Source organism: Pelodiscus sinensis, chromosome 24 (assembly GCF_052426305.1).
Source record: "Pelodiscus sinensis isolate ZL-2025 chromosome 24, ASM5242630v1, whole genome shotgun sequence".
Lineage (NCBI taxonomy): Eukaryota > Metazoa > Chordata > Testudines > Trionychidae > Pelodiscus > Pelodiscus sinensis.
The window spans coordinates 17,594,578-17,618,413 of NC_143075.1; the positions used below are offsets into that span (position 1 = coordinate 17,594,578).

General features: G+C 42.5%; 1 protein-coding gene across 8 annotated transcripts in view; it reads right to left on the bottom strand.

The window, feature by feature from the left end:
• The window catches only part of VPS13D (vacuolar protein sorting 13 homolog D), a 224,840-nt gene that overhangs the window by 51,437 nt on the left and 149,567 nt on the right, over positions 1-23,836 (bottom strand). The gene's annotated exons all lie outside the window — the stretch shown is intronic.

Below are 23,836 nucleotides of genomic sequence, written 5' to 3' on the forward strand. Positions count from 1 at the left end.
TGTTGCAACAAACTCTGTGTTTAGTTTTTAAACACTGATTTATGTAACTCCTTTTTATTGCTTTACTTTACAAATTATTATAGTATTAAAGATAACAATGTATCTAGTTCTTAATACCTGAATGTCATACCTACATGGCAGCATGAAGAGAGACATCTTTGTGGTATGAAGACATGCATCTACAGTCTAATTCCATGATCACTGTCTTATATTTAGAAATGCCTTGTTTGCATTAGTATTTTGCTGAAGATTGCCTCACTATTATAGTCCACTGGAAGTAGCATTAGTGTAAGGCCAGCCACTTGCATTATAAAATATTATTTAGCCCACAGCAGTTAAAACGTCACTACCTATTCCATACTAGAGCTTCTGTCGTTGCACCCATCAGTGGATTTGCATCAGTGGTGGGAAGTTTTAAGAAAAGTATTATTGTAATGGTTTGGAACTAGAGGAAAATGTTAATAGTACGATAACTTGCATCAATTGTACATATTTCTACAACTTATATTTGATTTTGTTAAGTGTTTCAGTATCTGGGCACTTTTAAAATAAACATTTACAGAAGTCATCCAGTTTTTCTCCTTTGAAATGCTAAATGACGTAAGATCCAATCTTGCTCCTATCAAAGCCAACAGAGTTTTGCCATGGAGCTGAACAAAAGCACAGCTGAATCTTATAAAAAGATGTTTTATAAGACGGTTACACTGTCTTTTTACACAGAAAGCAAAATTGGTCAACCTATTTTTCCCCAGCCAAATGTACTAACTCAACTTTGCTTTATATGTAAACCAAACTGAGCTTTATTGCATATAAAGTAAATTAGTCATTGCAATCAAAACATATTCAACAATACAGAGCCAACTTGTACTCTGGTCAAATGTATGTTTGCTAGCACAAATCAGGGTTCTCATTTATAAGCACAAACTCTCATGCTTTTAGCTAGTGTTATAAACTTTATATGTTTTATCAGAAAATGACGAGAAAGCACATGAACCTTTTTTGTCAATATTCAATTTGAAAAGTTCTAAAGGGACAGTAAATAAGAAACCACATCTATGCCTAATATAGCAAAGTCAAAACAAAACTGCTACAGATGATTAACTTTATTGTGAAACATCTCCAAAAACAAGTAGTTAAATGCCAGTGACCTAAGTGTAACCTTTTGGAAAACTCATTGGAATGTTATTTAGATATAAAATTATCCTTTTGCAGAGATATGTGAAAACCTTCAAGGCAAATGCTCCTGCCACGAGATCCAGAAATATGCTTGTGCTCGTAGGACTTTACATTTTGTAGCAAGTTAAGACGACCTTTAAATACCTTTTAAAACGTGGTTTTTAAGTGGATCTATATTATAGCCGGTGAGGTAGCAACCAGCAGATTGCCACTGGTGATGTTGGAATGTCAACAGTGGACATGGCAGACCTAGCCTACTCCTTGCTCATGAAGTTATATGCTGGTCACCCTGAAAGCGCCAAGGAAAGATTCAATGACTAGACCCAACAGATTCAGAATGACAGCTACCTGTGCTTTTGGGCTGTAGCAGTGCTTGCACAGCCTCTTCTCTCTACAGTCCCAGGAGATCCAATATCTCCTATCTACTCCAAGCCGGAGCACAACTCAGAGCATGTAGCCAGCAAGGTCAGTTGTGCAGTTGCACACAACAATGGAGAACTGTTGGGTGTGCTTGCCAAACAGGACAATCAGGAAAAGGTATTTTCAAAATGATCTGCCTGACACAATAACCCAATTTTTTCCCTTCTATTTATGTCTAGAATAGTGAGGCATGCAAGGCACTACATTTATGTCTAGAGCCCTGCAAATCTGCAAATAGCCACTATATATCCATGGATGTAGATATCCATGCCTCATTTTTGTGGATACAGATGCAGGCGCCAATACAAATTCTGTGTCTAGAACCCTGCAAATCTGCAAATATTTGTAGATCATATCTGCCAATGCAAATGTGGATACCAATTCTGTATCCGCACAGGGCTTTACTTACCTCTGCAATGTTTTTGAAAGTTGTTTTCCTAGCTACATGATTACTGGACCACAGCTTCTCCTTTCTTGCTAAGAAATGCAAACTGTTCAGAGCATCTTGCATTGTCTCAACAAGATGATTTCATCATATACATGAAAATTAAATCCCATGACTGTTCTTGTGACTTGGCTATTTGGACACAAAACAGAGTACACAGTTCATTGGCAACCGTTCATTTTGATATTAGAAGAGTTACCATAAGGATTTAAGTCTCATGAAATATGGGGTTGAGCAAGCAGATTTTCTGTTGGCTTTAGATTTTCAGCCCCAATGGAAAAATGTGACAGGTCCTGAAAGAGTTGTCAAGAACTGACCTTGAATGACAAATTAGTTAGCTTGGCTGTGATGGTTGGTGAGCCAATCTGAGCAAGGTAAATTGTAAATTATTAATGAAATGCCTGGTCTTTCACCACAGTTTTCTTGGGAAAAATTGTTGCCCATTCCATACTTTCAACTATCACAATAATAATTTTTCTGCGTAAATTAGGCTTATTTGTTCTCTCCTCACATTTACCTCCTCTGATGAAAGGAGTCCACCATCTGTGTTAGTCAATAACAATTCCTGTGTTAATAATAGCAATTCCTGTTTGTTTTCTTAAGTAAAGCCATACAAAGAAAGATTCATATATGGTACCAGTTAAAAGTTCATCTTGTCATCATATGGCAATTTTAATACTTTCTCCATGAAGAAAGAAAAGCACAGTTAAACAGGAACACTTTGGTTTGTGTGTTGTAGCAAACAGCACCAAGGGCCCATTTTAGAAAGACAGACATTTGTTCCATGGCTAGACCATAAACATGTCATGCAACACGAAATGTTTTTTCCTTGATGTCCTGCCTCAAGTAACGTGATAAAATTCTACAAGGTCAGAACTGAGCGCACATGAGCACGACAGTACTGTTACTCAAGATGTACTCAGTTTTGCAGATAGAGGACTCTGATTTCCATGTCTGCCAATCCAACACCCTCTTATGACTACATACACCAATACATTTTGGCAGGCAGGGTGCCAAAATGATCTGAAACAGTGAAGTCGCCACTTATGCAAACACCAACATGTAGCTAATTTGAGAAACTCCTGGTGAAGACAAGGCAGTTTGTTGTTTTCACATGAGCTGGAGTGTTCAAGTAAAGCCCTCATAAGCTTTTACATGACCAGATAATTTGTGTGAAACCTACAAAATGCCTTGTTTTCACCAGGCTTTTCCCTTACGTTAACAACACACTTTTTTTTTTTCCAATGAAGACAAGGCCTTAATTACAAAAGTATTAGAAAGCGTAATGTAGACCTAACGAGGGATGTAAAATCCCAGTTAATCAATTAACGTAACGTATAACCAGTTATCTGACTACAGCGGGATCTGAGCTGGGGACTGCTCCAGCCCAGCTGCAGGAGCCCCAGCCTGCAAGGCTACAATGCCCGACCCAAACAGGGACAGGCTGCCGGCTCTCAGCCCTGCACTGGAGCAACCCCTGACTGCAGGGTGTCTGGGCTCACTGTCAACAGGGAGCCCAGGGCCAGCCTCAGACAGGGGCTGCTTCAGATGAGAGCAACCCCTTTCTTAGCGGGCTCTCTGTAGCTCTGAAGCAGCCCCTGTTCATAGCAAGTGGGGAGCTGCTCCAGCCCCAACCAGTTAACGGGTTAACCTTTCACATCCTTAGATCTAACCAAATACATAACTTGATTAACATCCTAAACAAATCCAGAATACCAGTCATTTTCTTTTAAACCCTTTCCCTTCCACATGTCTTTCATACACATCTATCCCCAATCTGAAATGGTTTTCAACTGTGTCTCAGGCAACATGGTTGTTCCTGCTCCCTGACAAAAAAATAAAAGTTTCCAACACACTACACCCCATCCACTCAGGCCAGTATAACAATCCTACTTTTTTAAGAACTGATTTGTACCTGGTTTAAAAAGAATGCTGCAAGGGGAACTCCAAGGAAGTCCACATAAAAAGAAAAGAAAAAAGAAAACCTGGCTGCCTCACTTTTTGATGCCACCCTCTTTTTAAAATGATGGGAAATTGCCATTAATACACAAATGATGGCTTAGTGCACTGTTAATCTAGCCACCCAGAAAATAGCCTCCAGCTAACAAACAATAGCAACAAAAGCATGACCCATCCTTAACCGTCTAATTTTCTCAAAGAGGTGTGAGGTGTTAACTTAAAAGCTAGTCAGGATCATTTAAATGTTAATGTTACTAAGTACAGAAATATAAGGAATAAACAAACATGCAGCTGGAATCAAGGCACTTCTTAGAACAAAACTTGCTATCTTCCATCCCTAATTTTTCCTGACTAGGCTCTTTGCCTATACCTTATAAAAAAAAAAGGATGTATTATTCTAGCTTTGTTTTACTGATCCTTCTTGATAGTTCCCAAACTCCCCTTTTGTTATAGTGACTTGTAACACAGCACCTCAACACCTGCTCAGAGTGGATCAATGCCTTCTTTAGCAATAATAATCAACAGGTATGGCATGCTGTTGAATGAAGAAGCCTGCACCTTTACCACTTCAGACTCAAAAGTGTCAGTATGCACTGCTTAGCTTCTTATAAATCTAAGAATGCCCAAGTCCAGATAAAGCTTGAATCGGTAAAGCGGATATTGGCAAATTTGCAGGGTTCTAGATACAAAATTTGTATCTGCAAACATGAGCTGCAGATATTAATGGATTTGCAGAGATCTATAGATCTCTCAGATCACTAATTAGATGTCAGAATAGTAGGACTGGGATTTAGAGGTCATTTTGTTCTGACTACTGTACCCATGGCAGGCCTATGTATTATCTGATCATTCCTGACAGGTGATTGTCTAACCTGCATCTCAAATGATGGAGAGTCTACAACTTCCATAGGCAATTTATTTCAGTGCATAAGTAAACGGAGAGAAAGTTTTTTCTTAATGTCGAATCTAAACCTCTGTTATAAGAAACAATTACATTGTAGCGCAATCCTCACCGGTTAACAAGAATAATTTTTCTCCCTCCTCCTTGTAACAACCTTTTATGCATTAGAAAACTGTTATGTCCCCTCCAGCCTTCTCTTTGCCTGACTAAACAAACCTAATTTTTCAATCTTTCCTCATAGGTCATGTTTCTAGACCTTTAATTATTTTTGTTGCTCTCCTTTGGAGCTGCTCCAATTTGTTCACATCTTTCCTAAAATGTGGTGCTCAGAACTCCAGTTGAGTACAGTGGAGTATAGCACAGAGTACATCAGAATTACTTTTCATGTTTTACTTACAACACTCCTGCTAATACATTCCGAAAAGTTTCCTTTTTATTTTTTTTGAAAATCTCACACTGTTAACTCATACTTAACTCTGCCAATATATCTACACCATCACAGGACCTAATCAGATCAGCCACACCATCACTGGTGCATTCACCTGCACATCTACCAATGTAATATATGCCATCATATGCCAATAATGCCCCTCTGCTATATACATCGGCCAAACCGGACAGTCCCTACGTAAAATAAATAGACACAAATCAGATATTAGGAATGGCAATATACAAAAACCTGTAGGAGAACACTTCAGTCTCTCTAGACACACAATAGATGATCTACAGGTAGCCATCCTGCAGCAAAAAAAAGTCAAGACCAGGCTTTAAAGAGAAACTGCTGAGCTACAGTTCATCTGTAAGTTTGACATCATCAGCTCATGTAATCAAAGACTGTGAATGGCTAGCTAACTACAAAAGCAGCTTCTCCTTTCTTGGTATTCACACCTCCAGATCAGCTGCTAGAAGTGGGCCTCATCCTCCCTGATTCTGGCCTGCATATTTATACCTGCCTCTAGATATTTCCACTACATGCATCTGACGAAGTGGGTCTTTGCCCACGAAAGCTTATCCTCCAATAAATCTGTTAGTCTATAAGGTGCTACAGGACTCCTTGTCACTTTTGCAGATCCAGACTAACACAGCTACCCCTCTGATACTTCCTATTTAACTTGTAATTCACTATGAGCCCAGGTCCCTTTCTGCCAGTGCACCTGAATAGACAGTCATTTTGTGCAGCTGATTTGGTCATTCCTTCCTAAATGGAGTACTTTGCATTTATCTTTATTAAATTTAATCTTATTTCAGACTATTTCTCCAGTTTGTCCACATCATTTTGATTTTATCCCTATCCTCCAAAGAAAGCACTTGCAGCCTCTCCCAGGCTAATATCATCCGCAAACTTTATAACTGCACTCTATATGCCATGATCTAAATCGCTACTGAAAGTATTGAACAAAACCAGATCCAGGGAATCATTAAAATGACTGAAAAAAAAAGTTCAAGCATATCTGAGAATACAACTAGGGATGTTAAAATATGTTTATTTAGGTAAAAGCGTAACCACTGAACTGGTGTGTGCAGGGAGCCAGCTTGCCAGCTGCTTCCTTCCCCCACACTGCTACCTCTGTATCAGAGACAGAAGCTCGAGCAGGCAGGTAGTAACCCCGGGAGCCGGTGCTCACGGGGAGCTTGGTTAAGAGTTGGTTCCCGCCTCCCCTCCATGCTGCTGCCTCTGTATGGGGGGAAGGGGGAGGCTGGCGGCAAGGCAGCTCTGTGAGAGCTGGTATGCATCAAGGAGCCATGCATACTGGCTCCCGCCTATCCCCTCCTTCTGCCTCTGATACAATCAGGGGCAGCCCGTCCATATAAGCAAACTAGGTGGTCACCTAGGACGCCAAGTTAAATGGGGCGCCAAATGGTGGCGTAATATCACTGAGGGGTTTGGAGGCGGGAGTGCCGATTACATGGTTTGCCTAGGGAGCCAGTTGCTGGCAGCTAGTCTAGGGCCACCCCTGAATACAAAACAGGCAGAAGCACGAGGGGAGGGGAAGGGAAGTGGCTGTGTGTAACCAAATACATTTTTACACTTTCACATCCCTAAATGTAACAACTGATCCTTTACCTTGTTCCCCAGGACCAGACAAAGACAGACTCAATTAATTTTGGAAGTTTTGCAAACTCTCCCCTGCAAACTCCTGCATATTCTTCCTCCCAATTCTCACCTGCATTCATTAATTTTACTTCTGAATCAGTGGTTCTCAAATTTCTTGGCCCATGAACTACCGGGCTCAATGTAAACCTTTCCACAGACCACAGGCTGCTAATAGAAACTCACCGTTAATTGTGACCAAGCCATTTTGCTAGTGCTGCAGCTAGGGAGACAGGCTTAATTTAAATTATTAAACAAATTAAGTACTTTAACTTTCTCGTGCTAGTTGATCAAACCTCATTTTAAATAAAATAAAATATTAATTTGTGTCCAACACAAAAGATTTCAATGTTTTCTTATTTGTGGCAGGTGTGGGGAACTTTTTTGTGTCGGGGGCCACTGACACAGAAAAATCAGTTGGAGACCACACAAGTGAGAAGCAAAAAAACTCCTGCAAAACCCCCCAGCCCTCACTGATGTGGCCCTCCACTGAGAAACCTCACTCCTCTGGCACTCCAGCCCCCACAGGGTGAGGAGAAGGGACAGGGAGGATAGAGATTCAGGGCTTCTCATAGGTCAGATTTACTTTTCTGGGGTTTCAGAGTTAGTGGATTTTATGCACCCCCTTAGGCTCTGGGGTGGGGACAAAAATGAGGGGGTTACTATGCAGGACAGGGCTGCCAGTGAGTGGGATAGGGATGGGGTGCAGGCTCTGGGAAGGAGGTGGGGTACAGAAGGGGGTGAGGGTGCAAGGTCTGGGTGGGTGAGAGCTAGGGTGCAGAAGCAGGCTGGGAGTGAGGTGTCTGGCCAGGGTGAGTGAGCAGGAGCAAGGCAGGATGCAAGGAGCAACCGTGGATGCAGGAGCAGGGGGGAAGTAGGCATCTGGTCGGGGGGAGGGTGCCTGGCCAGTAAGGAAGGTGCAAGAACAGGGTGGGTGTAGGGTGTCTGGCCAGGGGCATTAAGATGGGGGCAGGGAGTGCCTGAGGACAGAGTGGCTGAGGGGTTCAGGAAGATGGGGGAAAGGGTACTTCTGCAAACAGAGCTAGGGTCAAGGTGGCTCAGGGGGTTCAGGGAAATGGAGTGGCAGGGAGGCTGGGCATGGCACAGCAAGGTGGGCATGAGCAAGTAGGTGACCCCAGGTTGTCCAGCACTACAAGGAATGGGGTCCTGCAGGGATTCAGTCCATGGTAACCTCAGCTTGGCCCCACCCCCAGGCCAGAGTGGGTGGAAAGCTCCTAAGGGCCCTAGGAATCCATCTCCCTCCTGCATATGGAGGGTCCTCAGTCCCACATCGCCTCCTCTCACCGTTACTGGGTGTGGCGCAGCGCGACCTGCTGTGGGAAAGGGGGGAGCAGCCGCTCCCGCAGCCACTCCCGCACCCGAGGGCCCGCCCTGCTGAGCCTAACCTGGGGGGGGGTGTGTGTGTGTGTGTGTGTGTGTGTGTGTGTGTGTGTGTGTGTGTGTGTGTGTGTGTGTGTGTGTGAGTGAGAGTGAGTGAGAGCTTTCTTCGCCTTCCCACCTGTCAGCTGGTCCTGCAACCTTGTGGCTGTGCACCAACTGCGGGCTCCCCACCTGGGAGGCGGCCACAGATCACTAGTGTGCACCACCTCCCAGGTGGAGAGGCCCTCTTGCTTTAAGATACAAGAGGAAGCTGTATACCAAATTTAGCAGTCTTAGCTCTTACCATTTAGGAGCAGTTCGTAGACAGAAACTCTATCAAATAGACTAAACTAAGTTATCCCACAGAAACCTGCATCTAGAGCAACTCCAGTCATGTAAAAGTGAAAAACCATACGCAGTCTCTTTGTAAATTAAAGCTCATGCCAAGTCATAAAGCTTACCTGACTCGGAAGGAACTGCAAAGAAAATGGAAAAGGAGTTAATCTGAAATATCTGTACGGAATGTTCCCACCAATCACACTGCGTGAGGCATTCTGCACAGAAATCACTTTAAAGTACACTTTTAAAATGTCTTTTTATCCTCTGTAAATCCTTTTGGCACTTCCTGATTCACGAAGAGGTCAGAGACAGACATCACATACCTAAGATTCATTGTAATTTATATTCGGCACGAAATGTTACAGAATAATGCACTCAGGGTACCATTAGCAAACCAAGACACAAAAAAGTGGATGGGGGAATTAAATAAAAGTCAGTTATAACTTATTCTGTGTGAATGCTCCCCAACCTTGAAAACATACACATATCCCAGTTGGTGAGACTGTTTCATATGGAAATCTCAGTATTACTCAATGTTCAATGTTGTTTTGTAATGCACCCTTGAAAGACATCTGATTCTCTCATCATGTTTGACAATAAACACTGTGGCATAAACTTAAAACCCAATGAGATCTGGAATCTTATTTTTCACTAATGTAGGCTCTGTACACTGCTTTGGTAGAAGCCAGTCTGAGCAGGGATTTCTCTCAAAGAATACAAGCCAGTATCTTATACTGACTAGCTTCACAGACACACTCTATTCAGATTTTATGTTTTTTAAAGTTACCCCTATCCATACTGACTGGGGATACTATGCTAGAAACAACCATGTTTAAGCGAGGTGCTATTATTATAAACATGATGTTTCATCTTGGTGAGGATACAGTAATCCTGCAACCAAGATGACATATAGGCTCCCCAATATTGTACAGAATGCTCTGAAATGCTGCTCTTGCAACTTTATCTTCTCAAGTTCTTAACATCGCGTTTGTGACGTTCAGAATTTGGTTTCAAATTTAAACAGTGGGGTCTTAAGGACTAGAAGGGAAGAAAGTTTCAAGCATGCAAATTCAATGACACAGACAAGAATAAATGAAGTACCAAGAAAACAGGAAAAATCAAGTGTAAACTAAACCTCTCGTGTTATCTCTGACTCCCTCACACTTTTGGATTTTGAAATAGGAAAATCCTGATCATGGTGTGTCAGAGTGCTTAGTAATTAGGTGCAGAGGAAGAGCTACTCATTACAGGAAGCAAGGCATCCACGAGCAGCAAACTGAGACATAGAAAACCCATTAACAGGTAGGTACCAGCTTCCTCTGGAGAGGCTAGTGTTAAGATTTCCCCTTCCTCCCCAATCCCTTTCAAAGCTCCAGGAAGTATCTAACAACTGAGTGAACTGCTCTGCTATGGGAACAAACAAAAAGAGCAAATCATTGGAATACTCCAGCCCTGCCCTGCTAGAAACACAGCAGCAGGCAGATGGCTGCTGCTGCCGGGGGAAGGCTGGAGAGACTGCTCTGCTGCTTTGACATTCCTCAGCACAGGAAGCTCACAGAGCTATTCAGGATGCTCCTTGCAGCAGCTGAATGTGCTGTGAGAGAACTCAGAGAATCCCAAGAAGTGCAGGGATCATCTCTGCCTCCCCATCATATTGCTCTATGGGATGCTTACTGCTCTCTGTCTCAAACAAACGAGCTAGCAACATGGACATGAAATGTTGACAATGGGAGGCAGTAAAGTCACTTTTGCCAACTCTTGCATGGCAACAGCACTTTTGTCGCCAAGCCTTCCTTCCTTTCGAAGGCCTGGTCTATACCACAGAGGAAGGTTGAATTAGGATATGCAATTCCATCTACATTAATTATGTAGCTGGAGTCAACTTATCTTAAATTGAGTTTCTGTGCCATTAATCCAAAGGGAGGCCAATGGGAGCAAACTTTCCCATTGGCTTCCCTTACTCCTTGTCAGAAGCAGGAGTACTGGTGCTGACAGGGGTGCCCGCTGAATTTGATTTAGTGGGTCTTCACTAGACCCATTAAATCAAACCCCGGACGGAAGACTGACCTCGGTAGCATCCATCTTCTGCATAGTGAAGATGTAATCCAAGTGTTTTTGATAAATTTCACATCCACCCATAGCTTGGGCTTGAAAGGATCTAGTACCTCAGTTTAAATGAGCCAAAGGTTCAAATGTACCAGATGTATATAGATGTTTTTTAAAAAGTTATTTTAGCTTGCACAGTACAATATCGGGATAAGTTATGCTTGATCATCCAAAAAGTACAGGTAGAACCCTCTGTCATCTGGCACCCTTGGAACCTAACTGGTGCCGAACTGGAGAATTTGTCAAACCATGGGAGATTAATATTGTTTAGCAGCATTACCAACACTTCCACTGCTTATTGGGCTCTTAGAAGACATTTAGGGATCAATTAGAGCTACGTAACAGCACAGAACACTGAGAGCCAGGACTGGTGGCTGTAAACAAACTTTATGGGACTGCAGAAAATTGACCACACCCATAATAAATGGACATTTAGCTAAGTAAAATCATGTTGGAACACAGATAATACTGAACCAGAGAGAGCTGGACTAGGAGAGGGTCAACCGGTAGTAGGAATTATTGTTTATAAGAAACATGTCAATAAGATTTGTTTTTATAACGTATACTTTACTAAGAGTCATATTAATAACACTTGGAATGAGTTTTTTTACAAGTTTCCCATCGAAAATATATGCTGTAATGATATTGTTCAGACAAAGTCTCTAATAATGATTAATGTAACGGATAATGTAACAGGTTTCAGTTAACAGACGTCATTCTCCTGAAATTATTTGCCCTGTTTTTAATCAAGCTATTTCTACAATCAGTACATTGAGGGCTTTCACTAATCAATTTAGTATTTACTACGAAAGAAAAATTGTCATTTAGTTGGTTACAAAAAGGTGTTATAACTAGTTTAATTTCTTACACTGAAAGCATCATTTATTCATTTTACCATATATGGCTATTCCTTAAACACACTGCAAAATCTTGTTTAATGAACTTGCTGCTGTAGCTAAGAACAAATGACATGCACCAGAGTCAGTGTTAGCAAAAAGAAAGGGAACTCAGGTTTAACACTGGAAATCTATGCTGAACTTATGCTGTTGTACTAAGCTACTAATAAGCACATACAACAAGGAAGATGACAGAGTTATAAGACATCTAGGCACAATGAGTAAATTAAGAAATGTGTAGTCAATCATAGAATCACAGAATACTAGGACTGGAAGGGACCTCAATAGGTCATCAAGTCCAGTCCCTTGCCCTCATAGCAGGACCAAATACTGTCTTCTAGACCATCCCTGATAGACATTTATCTAACCTACTCTTAAATATCTCCAGAGATGGGGATTCCACAACCTCCCTGGGCAATTTATTCCAGTGTTTGACTACCCTGACAGTTAGGAACTTTTTCCTAATGTCCAACCTAAACCTCCCTTGCTGCAGTTTAAGCCCATTGCTTTTTGTTCTATCCTCAGAGACCAAGATGAACAAGTTTTCTCCCTCCTCCTTATGACACCCTTTTAGATACCTGAAAACTGCTATCATGTCCCCCCTCAATCTTCTCTTTTCTAAACTAAACAAACCCAATTCTTTCAGCCTTCCTTCATAGGTCATGTTCTCTAGACCTTTAATCATTCTTGTTGCTCTTCTCTGGACCCTGTCCAATTTTTCCACATCTTTCTTGAAATGCGGTGCCCAGAACTGGACACAATACTCCAACTGAGGCCTAATCAGCGTAGAGCGGAAGAATGACTTCTCGTGTCTTGCTCACCACACACCTGGTAATGCATCCCAGAATCATATTTGCTTTTTTTGCAACAGCATCACACTGCTGACTCATATTCATCTTGTGGTCCACTATAACCCCTAGATCCCTTTCTGCCGGACTCCTTCCTAGACAGTCGTTTCCCATTCTGTATGTGTGAAACTGATTGTTCCCTCTTAAGTGGAGCACTTTGCATTTGTCTTTATTAAACTTCATCCCGTTTACCTTAGACCATTTCTCCAATTTGTCCAGATCATTTTGAATTATGACCCTATCCTCCAAAGCAGTCGCAACCCCTCCCAGCTTGGTATCATCCTATACTATAGATTTCCTTGCTTTACTGTGATGTCACAGATTAGAATTTAACAAATTTCTGTATCTTGGGGGGTGAAAATTACTACATTTCTTATGGGTACTATCTTACTGTAAAACCCCTGGTTGGGAGGAGAGGCCCTCAGGATAGGATGTTGGGGCATTGCTATACAACAGAACCTGTAAGAAATGTAAGTGTGGGGTGGAGTGTGGGGGAGGGGGGTCTCATAGCAGAGGGTGGGTATGTGAGGGGGTGCAGGAGTCAGGATGGGGACTGGAGGCATGCCTTCTACAACATGCTCCCCAGCTGGCCTCTTTAACCTGGCTGGCTGCCGACCGCAGCCAGTGTCAGGATAGAGGAGCCGGGCTGGGAGCACGCCATGCCTCCTCTTGCAGAGCTGTGTGCCAGCGCTGGCCAGCTCCTTCTTACTGCAGCAGCGCGCTGCCTTGCTTGGACCTCTGATTAGAGCATAGAAAACCTCTAATAGAAACATATTGGAAATCTCTCACACAACAGACATTGCTTTTTACTGTGTAAATGCATATTTACCTAGCTTTTTAAAAACGTGCATTGTTATTATATGGAACGTATAAATACTACATACTAAAACCATTTTAAAAACATTTAGCAGAAAGACAAGAAGCCATTTCCCCCACTCATATTTTCCCCATTTTTCCACACAGTCAACTATATGTTAATTTGAGCCTGAAATATGAATAAAAATACCTGTGCTCTTTGAAAATTTACTGTACAGAAGCGTCAGCAGCTACTTCTTCAAATTAAAAGCCTTACTCTTGTTTCTCAAAGTATTTGAAATGGCAAGACCATATTACTTGTCATTAAAAACGCCCCAAAAACGTATATAGCTGTTTTGGGAGTTCAAATGTAAAAGAATTTTAAAAATTCAGTTAATATATATTCTCTCTTAGAAAGCATAAAACATACCAAACTCATTTAAAAAAACTATAGGCCTAGAAGAAAAAATATGAGAGAAACTATGGGCCATAGTGGTCAGACCAAAGGTCTATGTAGCCCAGAACCCTGTCTGCTGACAGTAGCCAATGATAGGTTCCCCCAGAAGGAATTAACAGAACAGGTAATCATCCAGTGTTCCCACCTGTCACCCATTCCCAGCATCTCACAAACAGAGGCCAGGGACGACATTCCTACCCATCCTGGCTAATAGCCGTTGATGGACCGGTCCTCAATTAATTTAGCTAGCTCTTTACTGAATCCTGTTAAAGTCCTGGCCTTCATAACATTCTCTGGCAAGGAGTTCCAAAGGCTGACTGTGTGTTGCATGAACACACCCTTCCGTTTGTTTGTTTTAAACCTGCTGCCTATTAATTTCATTTGGTGACTCCTAGTTCTTTGTTATGGGAACAAATAAATAACTTTTCCTTATTTGCTTTCTCCACACCTGTTATGATATTACAGACCTCTATCATATCCCCCTTTACTCTCCTCTTTCCTAAGCTGAAAAGCTCCAGTCTTTTGAATCTCTCTTCATATGGCACCATTCCAAACTCCTCATCATTTTTGTTGCCCTTTCCTGAACTTTTTCCAACGCTAAGTTGTCAATTTTTGAGACGAAGCGATCACATCTGTACACAGTATTCAAGATGCGAGCATACCATGGATTTATATAGACGAAATAAGATATTCTCTGTCTTATTCTCTTTCCTTTTTAAATGATTCTTAACATTCTACTTGCTTTTTTGGCTGCTGCCACACACTGAGTGGATGTTTTCAGAGAACTATCCACAATGACTCCAAGATCTCTCTCGAGTCGTAATAGCTAATTTAGTCCCCATCATTTTGTCGGTATAGTTGGGATTATGTTTTCCAATATTCATTACTTTGCTTAAATTAGGTAGCACTATACTGAAAGTCTACAAATGCTGAAATCAGGGAGGTGTCAACATACAGAATGCACATAGATTCTGACTCCTTTCTCCCCTTAGTTATTTATCAATAGAAGAACAAAAAAGAAACCAGTTTCATTTAACACTGAACAAACATAATACCTTTTTGGAGATTCTGGTGATTATGTCATATAATCAAGGTAAAGGACCTTTAATTAGCTCACATCCCATCGTTAACTAAGCTTCGAAATACATCCTGACAACGGCATGTTGGCTGGGTAATCTGTGAAGCCCCCTGATGAGTTGTCTGTATGGATGCCTGATTAGCTGGGTATCCCAGGGGAGCCCCCACTGTTTTTATCTCCACAGATGCCTGATGAGTTGGGTAGCTTCCCCCAAGGACCTCCTGTGAAGCAGCACCAGCAGGTGCCCATTGGCAATAGTTTTGTGTTACAGGGCTGAATGAGTGATCCCTGCAGGAACTGCCAGCTGTTTTCACATACACAGAAGGCAGTCAAAAGTCCACAGCATGAACTTGGAATGACCCCAACTGCAGAGTCACTGGCGGGTTCATCTAGAGGGCAGCTATGCTTTATTAAACAACTAATACTCTTAACAGATAAACTTTCAAAAGAAGAAAATATTAACTCTTTCAAATCTTCTATAAGGGTTTTTTTATATCGTTTAATGCCATGTATTCTAAACTCTATAGTACTTTTAAAGACCCTTTCTAGTTCGAGTTAACATGTAATAAAAATATCTTGACATGATGCAAATTTAATTTTTCAAAATAATTTGACAGGTCTGTTAAACATTTTCCCAATATTCTTTGATTTAATTTTAATGGGCGGGAGGAGGGGACATCAGACAATTATTTCATGACAGTAGACTCAGAGATCAAAAAGTGAAAGCTGTATAATCCTTAAAATCCAAATAATCAACACCTCATGTCAAAACATACAAAGTAAATATCTTTAAATCAACACAGGTAAGTTCTTAAGCAGCATTTTTCCGTGTGTGTGTGTGTGTGTGTGTGTGTGTGTGTGTGTGTGTGTGTGTGTGTGTGTATATATAAAGTGATGGATTTTTTGGTGTGGATTTGTATGTGTTTGTGGTGAATTTTTTGGTGTGGATTTGTATGTGTTTGTGGTGAAATATACACGTACTGACATTAAGCCTAACTCAATTAAATTTTGTTTTTTGGAAAAATAAAATGAAAATGTACATGCTTCATCTGAATCATTATTCTGGAGTGGGGTTAGGGATGAGAGGTTCACTATGCATGCTGCCCTGGGAGAGAGGACTAGCTCTTACCATTTAGGAGGAGTTCTTGAACCGTCAGACAAATTCTCAGATATATAGTATATCTTAGATGGTGAAAAATAAAAGTATATTGTTTTGTTCATCTGTACAGTTTGTTTACCCTCTGCACTTCATTATGCTTAGATAATGAAATGAGATTAGTCTCTTTCATTTTCTGTTTCTAGTCAATTTCACTTTCTTGGCTGGGACCCTATTATCAAGATCATTTTGTAATAAACTGCTGCAGAATGTTTAGACAACTTTTGTTTTCTTAAATGAAGAATCTTTTCCTTTCTGTAGGGCTTTAAATTTTAAATGAAACCTAAATGTGTGGTCAAAAATAGCTGGTAGCATCTCTTTAAAAACAAATAAACCTGTATATTTCATCTTCGATTCAAAAATAAAACACTTTTATTAGCCAATAGACTTCATTCTCATTAAGGCTTTTTTATATGTATATGAAATTTTCCACAAAGCTTTCTATATTGTCTGTATCCAAGCAATAGTTGGGAGGCCTGTTTAGGCGGACATGGAACAATTAAAATCTGACTCATTCCAACTCACGAACACTTGAGACTCTCCCCTTTTCACCTATGAAAGACTAAAAATGAGAACTTTGAATAATGCTTGCTTAAAAGGACACCAGCAACTTCGACATTACACTTCAGTATATTTTAACCTACTATATATTTATACAACGCCTAAAATTACTGCAACCAAAAGATAATAGGGAAAACTGTTTTTTCCTCTAAGTCTATTGGTTTATTTTGTGTATTTGGCATCACTTTATATGTATTACATTTAACTGTAGAGAGGAAATAGTAAGTTTCCTCCACTTTGAGACAGACACACAGCAAAACAGGATGGAAAAAGACTATGAAAAATAGTAATAATGGCTTATACAATATCAAACTGGTGAAGGTGCTAAAGCAGGTGCAGATGCTGAAGTTCTTTAACTTGGTTTGTGAAACTGTTTAGATCAGTGGTTTTCAAACTAGTTTTCTCACAATCCAGTTGAAGTAAAATTGTTGATTCCTGTAACCCAGCATAATTACAGGCAGTCCCCGGGTTACATGGATCCGACTTACATCGGATCCCTACTTACAAACGGGGTGAAGCAACCCCGCACTAGCTGCTTCCCCCCAGCAGACCAGGGAGATGCGAAGCTAGAGCCCCCCCCCAGCAGACCAGGGAGACGCGGAGCGGCTTTTCTCAGCAGACACCTCAGCTTGAGAATAAAGGACTGAGGGAAGTGAGGTGTGGGAGAATAAAACTGAGCTCTGGAGAAATGTTTGGCTAGAGTTTCCCCTACAATATGTACCAGTTCCGACTTACATACAAATTCAACTTAAGAACAAACCTACAGTCCCTATCTTGTATGTAACCCGGGGACTGCCTGTATATCTATTTTACTAGAATGCAGGCTCCAGGGTGGGGCTGGGGGAGATGAGGGGTTTGGGGAGAGGGAAGGTGTGCGGAGTGAAGGCTTTACATCTAGGGGTGTAGGCTCTCAGGTGGGGCCAGAGATGAGCAATTTGGGGTGAAGGCTGGGGGGAATGGGTCAGAGGGTTTCAGTATGTGGTGAGGGACTCTGGACTATGGCATGAGTACAAGGGGTGCAAGCTCTTTCTGGGGGTGCAGGCTATGGGATGAAGCTGGGAATGAGATTTTTGGGGGGCAGGACGGGTTTCCAGGTTTGGAGGGGCTCAGGCTGGGACAGGAGATTGTTGGGGCACAGGCTTACCTCTGGCAGCTCTCGGTCAATGATGAAGTGGGATGGTAAGGCAGGCTTCCTGCCTGTCCTGGCACAATGGACCACTGGAAACTGTTCCAACCCCTGGAAGCTGTTCCAACCCCAAGCTCTGGCTCCGCACTCCCATTGGCCAGTTCCTAGTTCGTCTCTAGGCATTGCTGAGCAAAAATGGATGGAGCTCATTTGGTGCTTGTTTTGAAATGGGACTGGATTCATTTTCTTGCTTGTTTTGCTTTTTTATCTTGGGAGAGTTGGCTACTCTCCTCCATATAGGGCTGGACCTGCTACTGGCCACTACCAGCACAGGCAGGAAGCTGGCACTAGAGATGTTAGGAAGTGAGTAATCAGCTACATGATTAGTCGATAAGGGAGGAAAAGCCTCAGTCCTGACTCATGCCGGGTCCGGGAGCTACCCCCCAGTGGCTCTGCAGTTTAAATGTAGTAAGAGTCGGGTGCTAGGACCCCCCCCCCCCGCAACCCCGATAGGGGTTGCTGCTGGAGCAGCCTGTGTACATGGCCAGGCTGCCACAGACAGGGGCTGCTTCGTGGCAGCAGCCCTGTCTGTGATTCCCCCACGGATGGGGCTGCTGCACAAAGCAACTCCTGGGCGCAGTAAGCCTGGGCCCACTGCAGGCAGAGGCTGCTTCGTGGCAGCTTCCCATTACCCCACCCCTGCACTGCTGCCTCTGATAGAGGCAGCAGCACGGGGGGGAGGAGAAGGGAGGAAGGCAACACCATGGAGACGGTGCTGGAGGAAACCAGCTTTTAAGCCAGCTTCCCCAAGCTCCTGCTTCCCCCGCTCCTTGCTCCCACTGATGCAGAAGCAGCAAGTGGGGGAGGGGGGAATGCGAGTGGTCAACTTGTGGCCTAGGTGTATTGGTTAGTCAACTACTCGCTTACATCCCTACTTAACACCCCAGCTGGTATCCTTACCACCCTATAGCAACGCAACCAAGTGCCTGTCTTTCCATGACCAACATGTACCTTGAAAATTACTGGTCTGGATCACAAGTTGACAACACAGTTTAAAATTCACTAAATAGTCAAGCTATTTATTATTTAGCACTTGGTGAACTGATGTCTTTTGCCTACCACATAATTTTTCTTGGAAAAAACTCAGTATAAAGCTGCCAAATACATGTCAGTTTGCTTGTGAACGCTTACTTATGAAAGAGACACCAAGTCCAGATCAAACAGTTCTTTCAACAGAGCACATCATCAATTTCATTTGGACTCACAGGAAAGGTAAAGCAGAACACCAGTATGCATGTAGCATAATTTAACAAAACAAATTCACTTGTGTAATGGCATTTTCCCTTCGACATGACTGTGGATAAAACAGGGACTGCAAGGGCCTATTTATTTATCTATTTATTTTCTTTAATGATACATGAGGATTTAAGTAGTGAGGGTGGGGAATAGGAGAAGAAACAAAGATCCTTTAAACAATGATCCTTTAAAAAACTCTTAGGCTTGTCTTACCTTTCCACAGTTTTATACCAGCTTTCCTCAAAATACAGTGGTAATGGAGACAGATCTTTCTGAACATATGAAGGAGGGGTGAAATTTCACATCACTTGAGACATCACCCCATTTGTCAGTGGAATCACTGCCTACGAAAAAGTGGCACTTTCCTATTACACTGCCATCAAGGACCTAAGTGGCCTGCTTCTACAACCTTTCCCCAGTTTGGGGAATAACAGAATGAAAACTAAACCCAAGCTTCCTGTGTACTCTTTCTTTATATACACTGATTCTTATACCCATTGTACCTGATCAATTTTCACTACTGCATTAAGCAACCTGACTATACATCTTGTTTGTCTGCACAGTACTCAATTAATCACCAATTCTGATTATTTATTTGGCCAGAAAGTTAATCTATAATTTTTCATTTGGCTTCACAGTAGCTGCAATAACTCCTATCATGGTCCTCAAATCCAACTTCTGTTGATTTCTGATGCACCAAAAGCAGATGTGTGTTGTCATATCTCTTTATGCTAAAATGAAACTCAACTGGCAAGAAGCTGCCAGCGTCAGCTGGATCTACTCTTTAATCCAGTTTCAGAGATGTTATAAACTATGCTTATATGGAAAATCTTCAAAAGCTTAATCACTGAAAATAAGTACTATTTAAAACTGAAGAAAATGATTACAGCACAGAAGACTGCATTAGCTACGTTGTTGGCACACCATTAAGAATACTGAAGGCTTCTTGCACGTTAGACTATGCAACATAATGTTAAATTCTGGAAATTAAAAAAAAAAAACAGTAACGCACTCATGGTAATGAATGTTGAAACCTGGACTTCATATTCAGCTCACTACTCAAAAGGGCACCTACTAGTTTGGCAGGGCAAAACTCCAAATGAATTAGGCATCCACAGCCTGTTCTCATTTTGCCTATTTGAAGCTAAACCAGCTGTCACATCCAAATAGCTGAGTGATGCTCTCACGGAGTGTGAGGGAGTGACCGGGCCCTACACCCCCATCCACAGCCAGGTGTGACTCTCAGCCAGCAGGTAGAACAGAAAGTTTATTGGTTCAAAGGGATACAGTGTAGAACAGACTTGTTAACAGAGGAACCAGGAGCTATCAGTACAATCCATCTTGGGGACAGAAGGGCATGGCTCTAGGCCTCCTTCCTGTCTCCGCCCGCCCCCTCCCCCCCCAATCCAGTTAGACTCCCTGCATCCAAAGCCAGCAAAGACTAACTCACACATTCAGCAACCGCCTGAGCCCTGCAGGCAACCCCGCCTCCTTCTTTGTCCAGCTTCCTGGGGCAAAAGGTGTTACCCGATTGCATCTCCCACCTAGGCTCAGGTTACAAGAGAGTCTGAGCCATTGTATACGTGCTGGGCAGGGCTGGGCAGCCTGGGGCAGTCTCCCCTCAGTGAGAGTCACACCCAAAGCTCCCATCCCCAGCTAGGCACCAGTGCAGTGCCCAGGGAAACTGAGGCAGTGCACACACAAATACACACATTTACAACACAGCAGCCCAGGATAGTAGGAATCACATACAACACAACAAAGCGAATAGAGTGAATACAATCCCCACTTCATCACAGATGCCATGTGCCACAAACTGGAGACACAACAATAAAATGAATCAATAATACAGATCATACAATATCATCGTCTAATTAGCTCCACATATACACAAAAGAAGAAAGGTGACAAAAGCTTCTGAACCTCTTCTGAACATCGTGTGAAGGTCCTTGATAATGAGAAATCTCCCATCACTACTGAATAAAATTTAACATAGTGGCTACATCTAAACTACACCCCTCTGTCGGCAGAGGATTGTAAATCAGACGCATCGGAAGTGCAAATGAAGCGGGGATTTAAATATCCCATGTTTCATTTGCATAATCGCATTCTGGTGTGGTTTTGAACAAGTGCCATTTTGAAACTGAACCTGCGGTTTAGATGCGGTTTTTCCGACAACTGGGCGATTTGCACTTCCGATGCGTCTAATTTACATCCATCTGCCGACAGAGAGGTGTAAGATAGACATGGCCAATATGACTTTCATTTCAGCCCCTTACAATTCCACTCTGACAAAATGATCCTGGAGTTGCTCACATACAACACTTCCTGTGATATGGGTGCATTAACTATCTTAGCTTCTGAATATAAGTATTTCAAATGAGAATGGGAGAAGCAAAATTTTAACTTGCTGTTTAATTTATAGGTAGCTACTCACACCTTGGTCATACTCTTAGATTGCGGCAACCTCCTTCTTTCTGGGGTATATGACTCTCTCCTTAGAGAGAGGGACTAGTTGATTACATCCCTATTACAGATTCTTTAAGTACCAAAGTTCAGGAAGTAAATTGCCTTTTTATATATACATATAAAGTAAGATGGCTATTAGCAAATTGCTCATAAGCAATCACTGTCCACTGTTCACACAATGAAATGTTCTAAAGCTTTAATCTGCTTCATGGACACTGCATAAATGATAGTTCCAAATGCTGCTAATCAAATCTTGTTTATATTTAGTTTGCACAGGAAGCAATGAGTAGTCCATGAAGCAGCCATGGGGAACCTCAGGCCTCAGGGGCCAGATGCGTCCACCAGCTTGCCTGGATCTGGCCCCCTGAGACTCAAGGTCCCTCCAGCATTGGGGAGTCTGTGGTGGCACTCCAGCCCCCGCGCTGCCTCATCGCGGAACGGGAGCACATGAACTTAACTAGGCTGGGCCTCCATAGGTCCTAGTGTGGGAGGGGAACGTGGGAAGTGTTTTCCCCTTCTCAGTCGGGGGGGGGCACACCAATGAGGGATTTTTTGCTTCTCACTTGTGTGCGGGCCCCCAACCCCCACCCCTGCCATTAAGTCCGTCCGTTTATAAACTGCTTTGTCATACCTCTGAATTCTCCCTGATTTTATACAAAAGAAATTCTTCTTTACCTGGATTTTTTGTTTCATTTTACTTCTTGCTACCAGAGTTAGGAAACTAAGAGCTGGTGCAAAAAGTACACCTACAAAAAGTACACCAGCTGGCAAATGATTAAGGAATCAAAATAAAACTTCCTTCAGAAAACATCAACCTTAACCACAAAAACAAAACTTGCTTTTACAAGGTTATCCTTTTATGTTGCTTAGATTTATAGCTTCCAGAATGTTTATGATACCATTGCAAAAACTTACGATTTTCTTCCTTTGATTTAAATGTTTTAATATTATGCTGACAGATAATAACAAAAGACTTTTTCTACTACAAAAGGAATCATTACAATGGATCTAGTTTTCATTTGAAGTGAAGCTAAGATCTTAACCTTCTGCCATAAGCAGGCTAAAAGTCTGGGACATGACCAAGTCTTTATAGAGCACATTCAAATGGTCTGTACTACAGATTTGTAGCCAGTTAAGGAGCAGTCCTTTTATAACTGAGCCTCCTGACATGGTTGTATTTGTCATGCAGACAGTCCCCGACAGGCCATTCTTGGGTCTGGATGACTGTAAAGCACAGTATACAGAGGGCTCAAACCTTTTACTTCCTTATTTAAATCCAGTAATAATGGCTGTCTTACAGGGGTTCTCAAACTTCATTGCATTGCAATCTCCTGATGACAAAATTATTACATGCAGAGCGTTTTTTGTTAAAAAAATTAAAAAGGTGCCAGTATTCCAGGGGAAAAGTTGTTGAGTTCTGAGTGGAAGTGTTGGTACTGCGTCTGGAGGTGCTGGTACTGCATACCAGGCAGTACCATCACAAAAAAAGAACAGATTACATGATCCCAGAAGGGGGTTAGGGGGAGTTGGGGAAGAGACAAAGCTGAAATCCAATGGCTTCAGGCAGGGGGGCCTGTAACTTGAGCTCAGTTGCCCACAGCTGAAGTGTTTGGGTTTGGATTCACAGCCTGGGGAGATGTGCTGGTGCTAGCTGTACTCTAACTAGCATGCCAAAAAGAAGAGAAAGGACATGGGCTCAGTGTTAGCTGCACAAGCAATATATACAGGGAGGTCAGGTGGACTTGTGCAGCCCATGCCATGGCATCTTGTCCTCTGTTTTTAAGCAAGCTAGTTGAGCACAACTAGCTGGGGTACAGCTACATGAGCTGCTGTTTACACCAGGGCATAGGGGCTTGAGGGACTGCAGTCCAAGGCCCTGCAAAAAGACCTCTGGAGTGCCAAAAGTGCAGATCTTGTTGCAGGGTCCCCACCTGCAGCCACTAAAGCCCCTGCATTCCAACTCTGCCTAGAAAGGGGTTTGGGGGGAGGGGAGAGTGAGAAACATGGCTCCGTGCACTACCTCCCCCGACTAGGCTGGAACTAAAAATGAAGATAAGCTCTGACCCTGCGCTTTCCTCAGCTGGGTGCTCCACCCCCACCATGAATCATAGCCAATGGAAGCTGTTGGAGGTGGTGCCCAAAGGCGAGTGTAGGGAAGCACACAGAGCCAGCGCCGCCTCCTCTCCCCAGGGCCTGTGCTATCAAAGGTGCACCGCTCCAGTAAGCACCCCAAACCCCAACTCTTGCCTCAACTCCGGCACTCTGAACCCCTCCTTTTTAGCTCCACCCCAGAGCCCATGGGGCCACATGAAATCTAATAGCCCCAGATCCTAAGG